General features: G+C 41.7%; 1 protein-coding gene and 1 long non-coding RNA gene across 2 annotated transcripts in view; both read left to right on the forward strand.

Moving 5' to 3' along the window:
- Nucleotides 1–2,307: 2,307 nt before the first annotated feature.
- LOC125456102 (uncharacterized) lies at nt 2,308–3,080 on the forward strand. The gene is made up of 3 exons (XR_007248391.2): nt 2,308–2,363; nt 2,508–2,547; nt 2,975–3,080. It is a non-coding gene; the product is annotated as an uncharacterized LOC125456102 (long non-coding RNA).
- Nucleotides 3,081–11,467: 8,387 nt separating this feature from the next.
- Nucleotides 11,468–17,177, forward strand: part of LOC125456512 (uncharacterized) — a 405,052-nt gene continuing 399,342 nt past the window's right edge. Inside the window, exon 1 of the mRNA XM_059648103.1 lies at nt 11,468–12,157. The gene's annotated coding sequence lies outside the window, so the exon portion shown is untranslated. The remainder of the gene's footprint in view (nt 12,158–17,177) is intronic.

Consider the following 17,177-nt stretch of genomic DNA (forward strand, 5'->3'; position numbering starts at 1 on the left):
CGAAGTTTGGTTGCAGAATCAGATAATGTTTCTCTTAATGTCGAGAATTTCATTCCTGCTTACCTCACCCTATTTACTTGCAAATGCCCTTGTCATCTTGGATCTAGACAGCATCTGTCCACTGCGGCATGCACATCTTGCTGTCATGGATTACACTACATCTTGTTGATAAAACTAGTGCCTCTTTTTGTTAACCTTCACGAGTGGTTCACCCTCTCCCGCAGTTACCCAAACCAGTCCTTAGATCCAGTACCGACAGGAGGAATGGTGGCAAAATCCTGTCTCAATCATTTATATTTGTTTCCATAGACAGTTCACAGAAGATTCACAAGGATGATCTTTGGTCTGAAGGGATTGCCTCATGAGCTACTCTTGAACAGGTTGGACCTCTACTCATTCGAGTTCAGAAAACTGAGAGCGATCTCACTGAAATATATCAGATTCTTAAAGACTTGACTGGGTAAATGCTGAGAGGGTGTTTCCCCTCACAGGAGAGCCTAAATCAAGAGGGCGTCATCTCAGAATAAAGGGGCACCAATTTAAGACTGAGATGAGGAGCTATTTCTCCTCGCAGAGAGTTGTGAATCTTTCACCTTGCCACAAGGAGGCTGTGGGGGCAGAATCGTTCTGTATATTTAAGGCCGACATAGATAGATAGGGTCTTGATCAATAGAGAAATCATGGATTATGGTGAAAGGGCAGGGAAGTGGACTTGAGGTGTGCCGGATCAGCCATGATCCTTCTAAAATATAGTGGAGGCTCAAGGGGACGAATGGCCTACTCCTGTTCCTGTTTCTTATGGTCTTATGGTCTTACATACGACACCTTTAATCTTTTCACTGCTCCATATCCTCTGCTTTTCTTGCCTGAGTATTTCCCATTATTTCTCTCCCTGAAATATTTTGCCTGTCCCCACTGCTCTGTTGGTACCTTTTCTGGGGGCAGCTCTAGGGGGTGACCGAGTATTGGTAGTGTCCTTTCTCTGGCCTGCGCTTTTCATTTTTTGGGGGGGTTAATGTTGAGGGGGGAACTTTTAATTTACTTATCACATGAATACAGCAAATGTCTTGCTTCGTGGCTGCTAAATGATTAAACAGTTGGATAGAATGCAATTTACATTTATGTTGCATTTGTCACTGTGCCTTCAAGTAAGCTATGTAATATAATGTAATCATAAAATCAAACATTGCTTAAGTGTTGTAAATCTCCACTCTGACTGCATTTTAATCAAAAGTAATGAATCCCAAAGGTTCTATAAATCACCAAGATTTCATATGCCGCAGAACATATATTACACAATTTGAAACTAAGCATTTGTTGAATAGAGAAGACATGTTGGCAATAAAAACAGAAGTTGTTGGAAAAACTCAGCAGGTCTGGCAGCAGCTGTGAAGAAAAAATAAGAGATAATGTTTCGGGTCTGGTGACGCTTCCTCAGAAGTGGTGATAATGTGCAATTGGATGATAATGTGCTATTCCAATGACTCGGTCACTATCATGTGTGAGTCAGACAAGGGAAGTCCCTGGCCTGGGGTAAGTAACACAAGATCATCCAGAACACTGACAGAAATTTCAGCTCAGGGATCCCACTTCCAATTCCAGCCTCATTATCCTCCTGGAGACTGCATACAAATTCCTAGGAGCTGGCGTTGTTGGGAGCTCACTATTAAAAACCTGACCTATCAAAGTTTGCATAGGCCAGAGGGTCAGCGGAATTATAACTCACACGTACCTTGCAGAGCTCACATTTATTGCTTAATGATGAGAAAAATACTCCACACAATTACAGGTTAACTTGCTTCACAAATTGGTTTAATTGATGCTTTGTTTGCTGCACGCTAATGCCTTAGCTCTGTGATTAATAGCGTAAAGTGTGGATTGAAAATTAATTTGTTAAAGTGGATTAAAGGACAACCTGACCACACAACTATAATCATTAAAGAGATCCTCCTGTTGGTTTGTAGGATAGTTACATGCTGGTATGGATGTCGCATTGCTGGCTCTTAGTTAAGCTTTTCCAAACTGAAAACAGTGGACCTGAAATTAAGCTGTGGGATACCAGCACAGAGAGAAGTTTCGAAATAAAATAGCATTAAAGGTCATTGAGGACAATGTGTTAGGTTACCTTTATGCTTCATTCTTCTGTGAATGTAACCAAGCACTTAATCCCTTTATGTAATCAGTGCTTTGAGATTGGTACATGATTAAACGCGGGTTATCCAAAGCTGTTTTTCAATGGTTAACAAAGAAAGTAACCTCCCAGTGGACATTTTACTCTTAAACACTCCCACTTTTTGTAAAATCACTGCTGTTGGATGGTCGCATTAACATTCATGTGTTTTGTTTAGATTAAGGAATTAGTGGTATGTTTAGACCATGTCTTTCTCCACTCTCCCGCATGTTACTTGCAAACATCTGACCAGGTTCGAGGGTGCCAAGTTTACGGCAAAAAGGTCTGGTGTTCCTAATGGCAACAAGCAGATTGAACAATTCTCTTTCTGTTGCAGGGTGAAAATCTGCAAAGGACTTCTAACAATGTAGATTGAAGTGAGTATCGTTATAGAAGCTATAATTTAAATTCTGAGGAGTAATTCTCTACATGATAGGAATAAATTGGCTCCAAAGCACTTTGTGATGCCTTTATTCATGGAATGCAGGCATCGTTGGCTAGGCCAGCATACATTACCCATTGCTAGTTGTCCTTGAGAAAATGGTGGTGAGTTGCCTTCTTGAGCCACTGCTGTCACTTGACCCATAATACCCTTGGGTAAGGGACTTCAGGATTTTTGACCCAGCAACAGTGAAAAAAAAACAGCAATATGTTTCCAAGTCAGGATGATGAGTGTCTTGGAGGGGAGCTTGAAGGTAGTGACATTCCTATGTATCTGCTGCCCTTTTCCTTCTGCACACAAGTGGCCATGCTTTTGGAAGGATAATAAGGATCTTTAGTGAATTTCTGCTGTGATTCTTGCAGATAGTACACACGGCTGCTACTAAGCACTGGTGCTGGAGGGAGTGGATGCTTGTGGATGTAATGCCAATCACGCGGGCTGCTTTTCCTGGATGGGCCAAGCTTCTAGGCAAGTAGAGAATATTCCATTGCACTCTTGACTTGTGCTTCATATATGGTGAACAGGTTTTGGGGGACTCATGAAATGCGTGCCTTTCTATAGTATTCTAAGCCTCCAACCTCGCTTTTGTAGCCACTGTATTTGTACAGTGAGTTCAGTTGAGTTTCTGGTCAATGTTAATCCTCAGGATGTTGATAGTGGGAATTCAGTGATGGAGGTTTTGAGGAAGGGTCACCTGACCTGAAATTTTAACTCCGTTTTTTACTTCACAGATGCTCCCAGACCTGCTGAGTGTTTCCAGCAACTTTGTTTTTGTTCCTGATTTACAGAATCCGGTATTCTTTTGGTTTTTGTTTCGTTGATAAAGCTTCCACCCACAAAAGTTTGGTGAGAAATCCGCAGTTTGGGCTCTGGGAGTTATGGAAAAGTTCATGCTGGCAGATTTGGAACAACAAAGCAACAAATTGTCTCCAAAGCCCAAGGCAAAGAGACTATCAGAAGTTTCTTAAGTAAAACTTAAAGATTTGAGATAGTGGTGAAATTTTTCTGCGCTTGAGTCTTTATTAACAGGTAGCTTTGGGAAACAGGTTGAAACTTTATTTTGGCATTTAAAAAAAATCTTCTTTTTGTATAATTAACTTCAGTTCTGCTATTAAAGAAAAATTTATAGTGTTGAGTGAATATAAATTCAGTGACTAACCAGCCCATTAACTAACTAAACAAAATAAAAACACATGATCTATCAAGCCAACTTTTATTCTAGGATCTGACTTGTTCAACCATCAGCTACAATCACATTGGTGGTACATGATATAGATAAAAACAAATCTTTTAATTTCTTACAACGAATATTTGAGAATGGAGATAGCTGCAATTCAAATGTCAGTTGCGCACATTGTTAACCAGATGCCAGGTCAATTATATTACTGATGATAATGAAACTGAGGATGACCTTGTAATTTAAGAGTGTGCATTATAAACTGCAGCAGTAAAGAAGATAGTTGAAGACATAGCCTTCGACACTGAGAAGCATGAGTTCGTTGAGCTCATGCACAGAAAATAATGAAAGACAAAGAAAAAAGAGCAATCTCAAATTGCTTCCATTGTGAAACATACATTAATTTGGTCTGAGTGAAGGGCATCCACAAGGCAACCAACTGAGGTGTGGGTAAATAATGAACAGAAGCCTGTTCATTCTTCCTTACCCAGGAGTTTAATGATTTGTGGTATTCATCTGGATTAGTAATAACACAGGGAATCTCACACAGTTTTAATATATGTAAGTAGTCCTGTATTGTAGCTGCATCAAGTTGAAGCCTCATGTTTGAGTATGCCTGGTGCTGCTGCTGGTATACCTCTTGCACTCTTCACTGAACCAAGGTTGATCTCCTAGCTTTATGGCACGGTTGGAGTGGCAAATCTAGCCAGCCACAACATAATAGGCCAATACAATTCTGAAATTGTTGACATCTCACAACACTTCATGAATTCCCAATTTTGAATTGCTAGCTCTGATTCAAGTCTGCCTCATTTAGCACAGAGGTTGTGCCACACAACATAATGGAAGATATCCTCAATGTGAAGACAAGACTTTGACTGCACAAAGACTATACAACTGTCAATCTTACCAGTACCATCAAGGACTGATGCATCTGTGTCAAGCAAATTGGTGAAGATGACGTCAGATGGATTATTCCATTTTGTTAGTTCCTTCAGCATCTGCTGCAGACTCAACCTAACAGACCTTTCAGATTCAACCAGCTTGGTCAGCAGAAGGGTTGCTGAGCCATTCTTGGTGATTCCCACACTGAGTATATTCTACACACTTTCTACTCTTAATGTTTCCTCCAAATGGTGTTCAAGATGGAAGAATCATCAGTCATGATAGGGTGTGTAGATCTACTGGGGGGAGATTCCACAGGGTACAGAGTCAATGTTGAGGACTCCTGAGGCAAATCCTTTGTGATTGTATACCACTGTGTCACCATACCTACTGGGTGTTGCCTGCCAATGGAACAGGATGCAGTTCAGGATGGTGATGGTGATGTCTGGAATTTTGCCTGTAGGGTGCAATTCTGTGAGTGTGACTTAGTCTAAGTCAGGCTGTTGTTTGACTTGTCTGTGTGGCCATTCTCCCAATGCTGGCACAAGCCCCCAGCTAATAGTAAGCAGGACTTTACAGTACCAACAGAGTTATGTTTGCTGTTGCCATTTCCTGGGGGCCTGTGTCAATACGATATGGTTTAACCAGCTTCATTCTTTTGGTTAGACATTGTAGTAGTTTGATACAACAGAGGGCAATTAAGAGTCAACCACATGACCGTTGGTCTGAAATCACTTGCAGGCAGGATCAAGCATGCACGACAGATTTTCTTTCCTAATTCGCTGTTGTGAATCAGATGGGTCTTTGCCAGTGTTTCCATGGTCATCATTAGGCTAGCATTTAATTGAATTCAGATTTCACCATCTACCAAGAATGGATCAAACACCGTCCCTAGACATTCAGCCCGGTATTTTGGAATATTAGTCTGGTAACATTGTTACTGCACCACCTTCTTCCCTACGAAAAAAAAGACTTGTATTTATATAGAGATAGGAGGAACTGCTGATGCTGGACAACCTGAACTAGCACAGTGTGAGGCTGGATGAACATAGCAGGCCAAGCAACATCAGAGGAGCAGGAAAGTTTGATGTTTTGGGTCGAGACCCTTCATCAGAAATTGGGGAGGGGAAGGGGATCCTGAAATATATATGGAGACAGGGGGAGGCAGATAGAAGATGGATAAAGGAGAAGATAGGGTGAGAGAAGACAGACAGGTCAAAGAGGCGGGTTTAGAGCCAGTGAAGGTGAGTGTAAGTGGGGAGTTAGGGAGAGGAAAGGTCAGTCCAGGGAGGACGGAGAGGTCAAGGAGGCGGGATAAGGTTAATGGGTAGGAAATGGGGGTGGGGCTTGAGGTGGGAGGAATGGTTAGGGAGGCAGGGACTAGCTGGACTGGTTCTGGGATGTGGTTGGGGGAGGGGAGATTTTGAAGCTTGTGAAGCCCACTTTGATACCCTTGGGCTACAGGATTCACAAGCTTCAAAATCTCCCCTCCCCCAACCACATCCCAGAACCAGCCCAGCCAGTCCCCGCCTCCCTAACCATTCCACCCACCTCAAACCCCAACCCAATCTCCTACCCACTAACCTTATTCCGCCTCCTTGACCTGTCCATCCTCCCTGGGCCGACCTATCCCCTCCTTAACTCCTCACCTACACTCACCTTCACTGGCTCTAACCCTGCCTCTTTGACCTATCTGTCTCCCCTCATCCTATCTTCTCCTTTATCCATCTCCTATCCGCCTCCCCCTGTATCCCTATTTATTTCAGAATCACCTTCCCCTCCCCCATTTCTGAAGTAAGGCCTTGACCCGAAATGTCAAACTTTCCTGCTCCTCTGATGCTGCTTGGTCTGCTGTGTTCATCCAGCTTCACACTGTGTTATCTTTTGTATTTATATAGTGCCTTCCATGACTTGAGGACATTTCAAGACTGCTTTACAATCAATTATGTATCTCCAGAAGGAATCACTTTTAATGGGAAAGCTGCCCTTTGTAGAATTAATTGATTTTGAGGAAGAAAGGAAAAATGAAGTCCAAATATTGTTGGATAACAAGCTCAAATTGTGCATTACAGAACAAGCTTGGGGGAATGAGAATCTATAATAAAGAACTACACTGGTAATTGAGCTATTTGAATGTATAATTAACATGATTTTCCTTCTGTGTTTGTAACCCTACTAAATCTTTATTGGACATTTAAAAACTATTCTATGTTTCTGCATAAGCTCAACATTTTATATTTTGAAACATTAAAATGATCAATTTATTACAATTTGTGAGGAGGCATCTATTTTGCAGTAAGGTCTAAAACTGTGTTCCAAATCTGTGCTAAAATCCACTGCATAGCCCGTCGGTTATAAATATAGCATTTTTTTAAAAAAACATGCTTGGGATTTTAGTTTACTTTATTATTGTCATTTGTACCGAAATACAGTGAAAAGTGTTGTTTTAAGGGCTGTCCAAGCATATCATATCACACATAAATAGATCAGGGAAATAGAACAGAATGCAAAATATAGAGTTAATAAGAACTGCTGATGCTGGAGTCTGAGATAACAAGGTGTAGAGATGGAGGAACACAGCAGGCCAGGCAGCATCAGAGGAGCAGAAAAGCTGATGTTTTCGGTCGAGACCCTTCTTCAGAAATGGGGAGGGGCACGGGGGTCTGAAATTAATAGAGAAGGGAGTGGTGATAGCAGGTAGATAGTGGAATGGATAGGTGGGAGAGAAGACGGACAGGTCAAGGAGGTGGGGATGAAGCTAGTGGAGGTGAGTGTCGGTAGGAAGTGGGGAAGGGGACTGGTCAGTGAGGAGGGTGGGGTGGATAGGTGGGAGAGAAGATGGACAGTTCACTGAAGCGGGGATGGGGTGGATGCTGGTCTTAGGGTGAGGTCGGGGTGGGGAGATTTTGAAGCTAGTAAAGTCCACATTGAGACCATTGGGTTGTAGGATTCCTAGGTGGAAAATGAAATGCTGTTCCTCCAGTTTCTGGGTGACAATGTTGTGACTCTAGAGGAGGCCCAGGATGGACATGTCGCCTAGGGAGTAGGAGAGGACTTGAAGTGGTTAGCAACTGGGAGGTGTTGTGTTGGTCGCAAACCGAGCGTAGGTGCTCCACAAAGCAGTCTCCAAGCCTCTGCTTGGTCTCACCCATATAGAGGAGGCCACATCGGGAACAGCAGATACAATAGACCACATTAGTGGGTATGCGGGTGAACATCTGTTTAATGTGGAATATAATGTTACAGTTATGGGGAAGGTGCAGAGAAAGATCAACTCTAGTATATAAGACGTCCATTCATAAGTCTGATACTTAGAGAAGAAGCTGTTCTTGAACTGGTTGGCATGTGTTTTCAAACTTTTATATCTTCTGCCCAGTGGAAGTGGGTGGAAGAGAAAATAACCAGGGTGGCAGGAATTGTGGATTATGTTGGCTGTTTTCCTGAGACATTGGAAAGTTTCGAAATTTGTGTAATGAACGGGGCTACATTCACAACTCTCTGTAATTTCTTGCGGTCTTGGGCCAACAGTTAGTGAGTTACTGAGAGTGGTGGGCGTGTGGAGTACGCTGCCGGCAGTGGTAGTGGACTCAGATACTTTAGAGACTTTTAAGTGACTCTTGGATAGGCCCATGGAGGATAGTAAAATGTAGGGTATACAGGGTAGTTTGATATGAGTAGGATCATGGGTCAGCACAACATCATGGGCTGAAGGGCCTGTACTGTTCTATGTTCTATGCTCTTTCCTATGCTCTAAAACAGCATGAATTATACAGCTTATGTTGCTCTAAGATAGTGAAATAAAAACAGAAAGTGCTGAAAACTCAACAGATCTTGTTGCATCTGTGGAGAGTGAGAAAAACAGAGATCGCATTTTGAGTGCGATATGGCTTTTCTTTGAAGGTGAGTGATCTTTGAAGAGGATGGCCTGCCTTTACCTTGAATAGTCATCTTTCACCATCCATGTGATGATGGTGTCTCCAAAGTAAGGTTAGGGAGGGAAATCCTTGATATTGACACACCAACTATGGAAACAAAATCTATCTGTCCATATCAAGATACTCAGCAGTTTGGTGGGGCATTTGAAGGTGTAGGTACTCCCATTACATTTCTGTTCTTGTCAAAGTGGCAGGGATCATGGGGAGAGAGATTCTTTCAGTCATCTTGGTGTGTTGTTACACTGTATCATACGCATTGTACTTACAGCAGCCACAGTACATGAGATAGAGGAGATGGGTATTGAATCTAGTGTTGTGGGGGCATTCCTTTGTCCTGAATGGTCTTGGAGCTTCTGAATGTTTTTTGCAGCCACATCCCTTCTAGAAAAACAATGAGTATTCCATCACATGTTTGCTCTGAAACCTTGCTCACAGTGGGGAGACTTTGTAAGAGCTTTTTGTACTCAGGGGATAGGAAGGGAGAGAGTCTGGGAATCACTGCGTGAGAGTAGGGTAGAGGCAGAAATCTTTAACACATCTGAAAAGAACCTAGATGTGCACTAGAAGTGTTGTCATATTTTGAACAATGGTCCCAGAGCTGGGAAAAAGATATTAACCTAATTTTGCAGCCAGCATTAACAAAATGGGCCAAATGGCCTCCTCTTATGCTGTGATTCTTCTGTGCCACCACCATGACTCCTGCTTTGCATTTACCCCGCTAAAGTTCACATAACGATCTGGCTCAAAGCTGTCAATGATGGTCCCAGATGCTGCTGATGGTGGTAAAACTGGTGTCACATTAAGAAAAACAGAATTAATGTTTCAGGTCAATGACTTTTCACCAGAACTTGCAAAATTGTATATTTCCAATCTATGCTGCAAACTCACAGCCTAGAAATATAATTGCCCTGCAGAGGCCTGGAATTGTCTGGAGATTGCATTGCCCAACTTGTTGAAATGGAGCGTAGATTTACCTAAGACGGTTAATGTCTGAAACTATTGAATGGTAATGAGTCCTTAAGATTGAGATTTCAGATCAATTAATGTGCAGTTTGGTTAACAGCAGTTGTATTATTCGCTGCCTGTACAAAATATTTTCACCCGCACAACCTAATATGTTTTGCGTCTTTAGATTAGTTGCTGGCCAAAGATCTCTTGTTCTGACGCACAAGTTACTCTCTAAATTTTCAAAGTTAGAGATGTTTAGCTGCGAATGTACAAACAGGCAAGCAGGTGCAGCAAGCAGTTAGGAAGGCAAATGGTAAATTGATCTTCATTGCAAGCAGATTTGAATTCACAAGGAGTGATGTTGTATTACACTTGTAAAGGGCTTTGGTGAGACCGCATCTGGAATATTGTGTACCCTTGCCATAAAGGAAGTGCAGCAGAACTGTTTTAGGAAGATGGATTGAGTTGACTGAGCCTGTATTTACTAGCGATTAGAAGAATGAGAGGGGATCTGATCGAAAGGTATAAAATTCAAATAGGGCTAGACAGACTAGATACAGGTAGGATTTCTTATACAGTCATAGAGCCATATAGCACAGAAATAGACTCTTCAGTTTAAGCAGTCCATGCCAAACATAATCCCAGACGAAACTAATCCCACCTGCCTGCCCTTGGCTCATATTCCTCCAAATCCTTCCTATTCATGTATTTATCCAAATGCCTTTTAAATATTGTAACTGTGCCCGCATCCAACACTTCGTCAGGAAGTTCATTTCACACACAAACCACCCTCTGTGTGAAAGGTTTGCACCTTATGCTTTTGTCTAAATCTTTCTCCTCTCACCTTAAAAATATGTCCCCTTGTTTCAAAATTCTCCATCATAATGAAAAGACTCCTACCACTAACCTTATGTCTCAGCCTCATGTTTTCATAAACATCTATAAGGCCACCTCTCAACCTCCAAAGCTCCACTGAGACAAAGTTCCAGCCTATCTAGCCTTACTTTATAACTCAAACCTTCTATGCCCAACAACATCCTGATAAATCTCTTCTAAACCTCTAGAGGGTATAAAATATTCAGGACTAAGGAGGGAACATTTCTTCACTCAGCGGATGGTCAACTTATGTAATTCGCTATGACAGGAAGCTGACTCACTGAGTATGCTCAATAACAGGATTGATAATTTTTAGGTATGAAAGGTGTCAAGGGACACGGAGAGAAAGCAGGAATAGGTAATTGAGTTTGAAGGTTAGCCATGATAGTATTGATTAGTGAAGCAGTTTGAAGGTCTGAATAACTCACTCCTGCTCCTAGTTTCTGTTTTGCTGACTAGCATAAACACCAACAAACAGCACTACAAAACTTTACCATGAAGAAGGCAAGTATCTGAACAAACAATTCAATGGGTTTTCACTTTGCAAGTTGTTAATGCCTGCAAGCCAACTGCATTGGGATGTTATCAGTGCCCACTTGTTTATTCCATCCTTCTCCTGCCCAAAGAAACCAGACACTGCTAAAGTGAATAATAATTCAGTAATGGCTTGAGCATTAAGAAGGTTCCTGATGGTGACAGTAACTTTGTAATTAAAACACTTGGCTTTCATCCATGCCTAGGAGAGAGAGCCAGGACCCACTGAGACAGCTGCACCTCCCTCTAATCTTGATTCCACTATTCCATCTCACCAACTGCAACAAAGTCTGGAAGAGGTCCAGCTCTGACCTCATCGCGAATATCACTTTTCCACTACAGTGGATTGTTTCTGTGGCTCTCAGCAAAAAGAAATGCGAACATTAGGACTTCGCTTTCAGAAAAATAGGGGAAGTTTTATTAATAGTGTAGCACTGGGGGCTTTTCAGTACAATCAGATATTATCTGGTTAGCCTCTCTGATTGAAATCAGTAAAAATGCATCTAATTGTAAAGCAGAGTGTGAACATATTGCAGACACAAGAGCTGGAGAGGAGAACCCTGTGCTAAAGTGCTCGGAACTGACTTGATAAGATCCAATTGCCGTGATAGTCTGAACTTGTTATGTAGCACAACAGTCTAAAATTACTCCTGACAAAATTTGTGGAGAAACACTTAACCTATTAGTAAGGCATTACTGTACTTTGCATGTACGCAGGCAGAAACATGTCCCTATAATTAAGCAGGATTACGCAGCCACAGATTGGTTTGGCTGCAATTAGAATATTATTGTGTCCAGTTCAGGATACGTCACTTTGTGGAACGTTGCCAAAGCTGCGTGAAAGGTACAGGAGAGATTTAGAGGGATGATAGCCTGCAGAGGCTTCAGTTTTGATCGAAAACAGTTAAAATGAGATAACAGAAGAAAATGCTGGGAAACCTCAAGTGGGCAGATAACAGAACCATCGTTTTGTCAGAGGATATTATTTCAGATCTATCCTTGTGAAGCTCAACTTTTAAGGCAACCAGGCTGCGCAATGCTTGGTTGAAATATGCAATACCATTCCACATGCTTCATGAGCTTCATTGGAACAGTATAAGAAGATTAAAGACGGGGAGCTGGAAGTATTAGAGTGGAGAATTACAATGGCACTAGAGGAGGCCGGACCAGAGTCACTGAGAACAGTGGAGGTATGGTTTGGATTATTTCTGGAATTAGATTTCAAAACCATCTACTGCTTAGGGAATACTGGCACTTGTTCAGAGGTGCTGGCCTTCAAAGGAGGTCATGATATGTAGGCCTGTTGGGATGGATAAGAAAGATCCCATGGAGAGAAATCAAATCGTGTGACCCTTCCTCAATACAATTACAACATTTCAAAGGCAGCTGAATGGGTATATGAATGGAAAGGATTTAGAGGGATATGTGCCAAATGCTGGCAAATGGGACTAAATTAATTTAGAATATCTGGTTGGCACGGATGGGTCACTCCACCCGAAATGTTAACTCTGGTTCCTCTCCACGGCTGCTGCTAGGCCTGCTGGGTTTTTCCAGCAATTTCAATTTTTGCATTCGATTTACGGCATTCACAGTTCTTTCTGTTTTTATATAGGAAAGATCACATGGTAGGTTTGGAGAAAAGGATCAATGGTGCTTTGTGGAGACCTGGCCAATGTTTATCAATCGAACAACACCGTCAAACACAGAGTGAATGGTGATTCATCTAATTTCTCTGTTTGGGAGCTTGTCATTTGCAATTTGACCACCGTAGTAAAAAACACCAGTGACAACAATAGGAAAATGGTTCAATGAGTGTGAACTTCTGGACATTCTGATGAATGTAATGGGTACCATGTAAATCAAGGGAGGTGGCAATGTGCTAACTGACTTTGCCAAACTTTCACCAACTGTAGACAAAGGATGGATTTCTCCAGCAATACGATGCTATGGCACATACCATCCACACAAATTCATATGGAGCCATTGGGCTTGGGAACTGTGGCCATAACTGTGTGCCATTCCATTTACTTAATCAGCGGGGAGATAATGTCGAAATTGACCAGGTCTTCCAATTGTTTCATAGCATTTTCTGTTCATGGTTGAGGCATTTTAGGTGTAAAGGGACAACACATTTTGGAGTCAGTTTTCAAGGTGAATTTACAAGGAGTTTTCAGCCCTCCTGGCCTAGGAAACATTTCAGGATACTGGTGCAGAATAACAGTGTCGGTGAGTTCCTGTACTTTGCACAGGAGGTTGAGGCCAAAGCAAGTCTTCTTACTCAGTATGGAAGTTTTGTGATTCTGATGATGAATGCGTTTTCTTTTGAATGGGTCAACTTTGAATATCTAATTGTAGTGCAGTGCCTTCAGCCACTTACAGCTTTAAATCAGGTTGTTAAATGTTAATCTCCAATAACCATTAACTACCACCTGAGAACATGATAGCACTGGTGCCAGTAACTAGCTTAAATTTGGCTGAATGAGCATTTATGGAGATGACTTGTGTCAAATCTATACAAATGGCTGTTTGATTTCTTATTTGGGAAAATAATATGGGTTTGTCCTAGGTAGCTGTTCATCGTGTAAAGAATTTTTTTTTCCTTATAGTATTAGGTGTTATAGAGTCAGAGAGTCATACAGACAGAAAGAGATTGTTCGGCCCAACCAGTCCGTGCCGAACATAATCCCAAACTAAATTAGTTCCATTTGCCTGCGCTTGGCCCATATCCCTTCAAACCTGTCCTATTCATACAATTATCCAAATTTTTTTTTAATGTTGTAACTGTACCTGCAACCACCGCTTCTTTAGGCAGTTTATTCCACACCCCTAACCACTTTCCATGTAAAAAAAAGTTGCCTCTCACGTCCTTTTTATATCTTTCTCCTCCCACCCTAAAAATACGCCCCACTTGAACACCCCACCTTAGGAAAAGCACCTTTGCAATTCACCTGCACTGTGCCCCTCATGATTTTGTAAGCCTCTATAAGGTCACCCCTCAACCTCCTATGCTCCAGTGAATATAGTCCTAGCCTATCCAGGCTATTTTTGTGAGTCAAACCTGGGTACTGGTGAGTACCTGATTTGGATTTCTTCACAAAATGTTGGTGGATTATTGCTGCTCTCGATAATTGTTATAAGCTTGCTCCCCTTATTACTGGCTGCCAAAGGCTTTTTGTGACATGTTGTTTGGGTATTTTTTTTTAATTTCTGGAGGAGTTTCTGTTCAGAAATGTTTTCTTCACAGCAACTGTTCAGCTTTGTGGCTTTTTGGGCTGCTTACTAATCTTAAACCTATACGACAATTTCTTGAAAAATAACTTTTGGAATTCTTTTCTTTAGACTTTCTCAGGTCTGCTTTCTATAACTTCACTGCTGCCATCACTTTCTTGGCTGTGTACCCCATAACTGTCACCATGGTTTATCATGTGGTTTAATGTCACACTACAAGTCTGGCTTTCATACAAGAGTGTTCGAGGAAAAGGCAAAGCTAAAGGTTTAGACTTCAACTTAAAACTATCTATTTATTATGCGTTAATACTAAATACTACCATGCATGGTAATCATTGATCCAACAGGTGCTGACCTATAGTTACAACAGGTAATGATTAATCTCTCTTCTTGTTGTGTTCATGCCCATGTCATTAAAGGCTCTGTCTCTTTGTAGAGTGATCTAACACCATCCATTCTGTGTTATTTATGCCCAGTGATTAGTAGATCTGCGGGATCATCACCACATTACTCCAAAGTCTAGGAGCATTTACAAAGTGTTGAACATCCGTAAGTTTGTGAAAGGAATGGCCTATTGTCTTCGAAATGCTGAGGAAAAAGAAACACGTTATGAACCAAATCACTGAGACAGCTCACAGCACATTTGTTGCTAAAAATTGATACTGTACAATTTTGTCCATAAGGCCATAAGGAATCGGAAAAGGAATACACAATTTGGTCCTCAAATCTACTCTTTTACTCAATGAGTCCATGGCTGATCCAACAATCCTAGCATCCACTTCCCTGTGTTTTCCTTGTTACCCTTCATTCTCCCACTGATATGAATTTTAAGCAACTCAACTGTAAATATACACAAAGGCTCTGCCCGCACATCTCTCTGTGATTCAATTTATAGTGGCAATTTCTGAGAATGTACATAATGTGACCTGATTGTTTGAGGCAATGGCATCACAAAGTGGTGCCTTGTGCCAAAAGATCGAAATGCTGCAGCTACTCTTTATTCTGCCAATGTTAGGTTTGCAACACTGTATCTGAGGATGTCAGACTGTCGAATCTGGTAAGTGTGCGAAGGTATTTCTAAATCGTAGGTGTGATTTCTGATTACAATGAGTGAGTGATGCGATTGCGATGCATGGAGCAGCAAGGGATGTTGGTCATATAATTGGTATGAGATGGCATTTGAAAGTGTATTGAGTGACCTGGATCATCCCTATGTGTAGTTACTGGACTTTATCTGGCACAGCAGTGAGATCCTCAGGGCAAGACTCCAGCATTGATCTCCATTCATATTCTCCCATCTATTTTGGAGGCTATGAGGTTACCTGGTTCTTATGAACGCATGGACATACAAAAAAGGAACAAAATTAGGCCACTCAGCCCTTCAAGCCTGTTATGCCATTCAATGAGACCATGGTTAATCTGATTTTAACCTCAACTCTACATTCCTGCATATCCCAATAATCTTTACTTCCCCTAGGTAATCAAGAATTTATCTACCTCTGCCTCAAAAATATTTAAAGGTCCTGGATCCACTACCTTTTGTGGAAGGGGATTCCAAAGGCTCCAAACCCGCTGAGAGGAAAAAAAAAGTTTATCCCAACTCGGTCTTAAATAGACAACCCCCTATTTTAAACTATGACCTTATGGAAGCATTACCCTCTGTCAAGCTCATGATAGTTAATGCCCTGTGTTAGTTTCGTTAAAGCAGGAAAAGGCATTCTAAGTTAGAAAGCAGGCATTATAGCAGCCAAGATAACAAAGTGTGAAGCTGGATGAACACAGCAGGCCAAGCAGCATCTCAGGAGCACAAAAGCTGACGTTTCGGGCCTAGACCCTTCATCAGAGAGGGGGATGGGGTGAGGGTTCTGGAGAGATTCCCTGAGGTTGGTCCGGAGGGAGGAGGGTAACTTGCTGCTGTGTTCGTCCAGCTTCACACTTTGTTATCTTGGATTCTCCAGCATCTGCAGTTCCCATTATCTCTGATACAATTTTAACCTCACTGCGAAGCCTCTTCCAGGGATGCCCAACCTGAAGAAGTTACCCTCCTCCCTCCGGACCAACCTCAGGGAATCTCTCCAGAACCCTCACCCCATCCCCCTGAGATGCTGCTTGGCCTGCTGTGTTCATCCAGCTTCACACTTTGTTATCTTGGATTCTCCAGCATCTGCAGTTCCCATTATCTCTCTCCATTATAGCAGCCAACTGGCTTCTGAGAACAGTACGCAGACCTACAGCAGACAGACCGTCAGGCAGTGTCGCAATATGGTATACAAACAGCACAGGGATCATTTAAACAGAAACGATGTTCAAGGGTATGGGGAAAGGGGGCCAGAATGGCTTTAAATCATTATACTCTTTTGGAGGGCCTGTGCAGCCATGTTGGGCAGAATAAACTAATTTTGAGCCATAACTTTTATGTGCTTCTAGGATGTGGCACTGCAGTTTGAGTCTGTCATGCTACATCAGTACATTCGCCCCCACCACCCTTTGTACGTAGCTTAATAAAGAATGGGAATGTGTGGCCCTCATTTAATGTCGAATTAGGGACAGCCTAAGGTAAAGAAGGAAAGATTGACCCAGGAGGAAGAGAAAATACAACAAAAAGTAAACATGAAAACAGTGTTAAAAATTGAAATTTTAAAAATCTCTAAAAATTTATTAAATTGACCAGTGTGACATAAGAATTGATTTTCCCTCAGTCAGTAGGATTAAGTGACATTGCATCAGCAGTTATCAGATGGTCTAAAGGATATTTAATCTATTAAAGGGAAGCTCCCAGTTGTAAATCCTGAGAATAACTGAATATTAATATGCAAAACCAGCAAGCTCTTAAAAAGTACAGAAAGGTTGAGAATGGGTTGTTATTTTCACAAAGGAACAATTTCAAGTCATAGGCAGTATTTCTTCCTTACCATAGGGTGTTAGCTGATTTATAAATTGAGAACTTGTCCAATAAGATGATCCAAATCATTCAAGCTTTAA

The sequence above is a fragment of the Stegostoma tigrinum genome, chromosome 8 (assembly GCF_030684315.1).
Source record: "Stegostoma tigrinum isolate sSteTig4 chromosome 8, sSteTig4.hap1, whole genome shotgun sequence".
Lineage (NCBI taxonomy): Eukaryota > Metazoa > Chordata > Chondrichthyes > Orectolobiformes > Stegostomatidae > Stegostoma > Stegostoma tigrinum.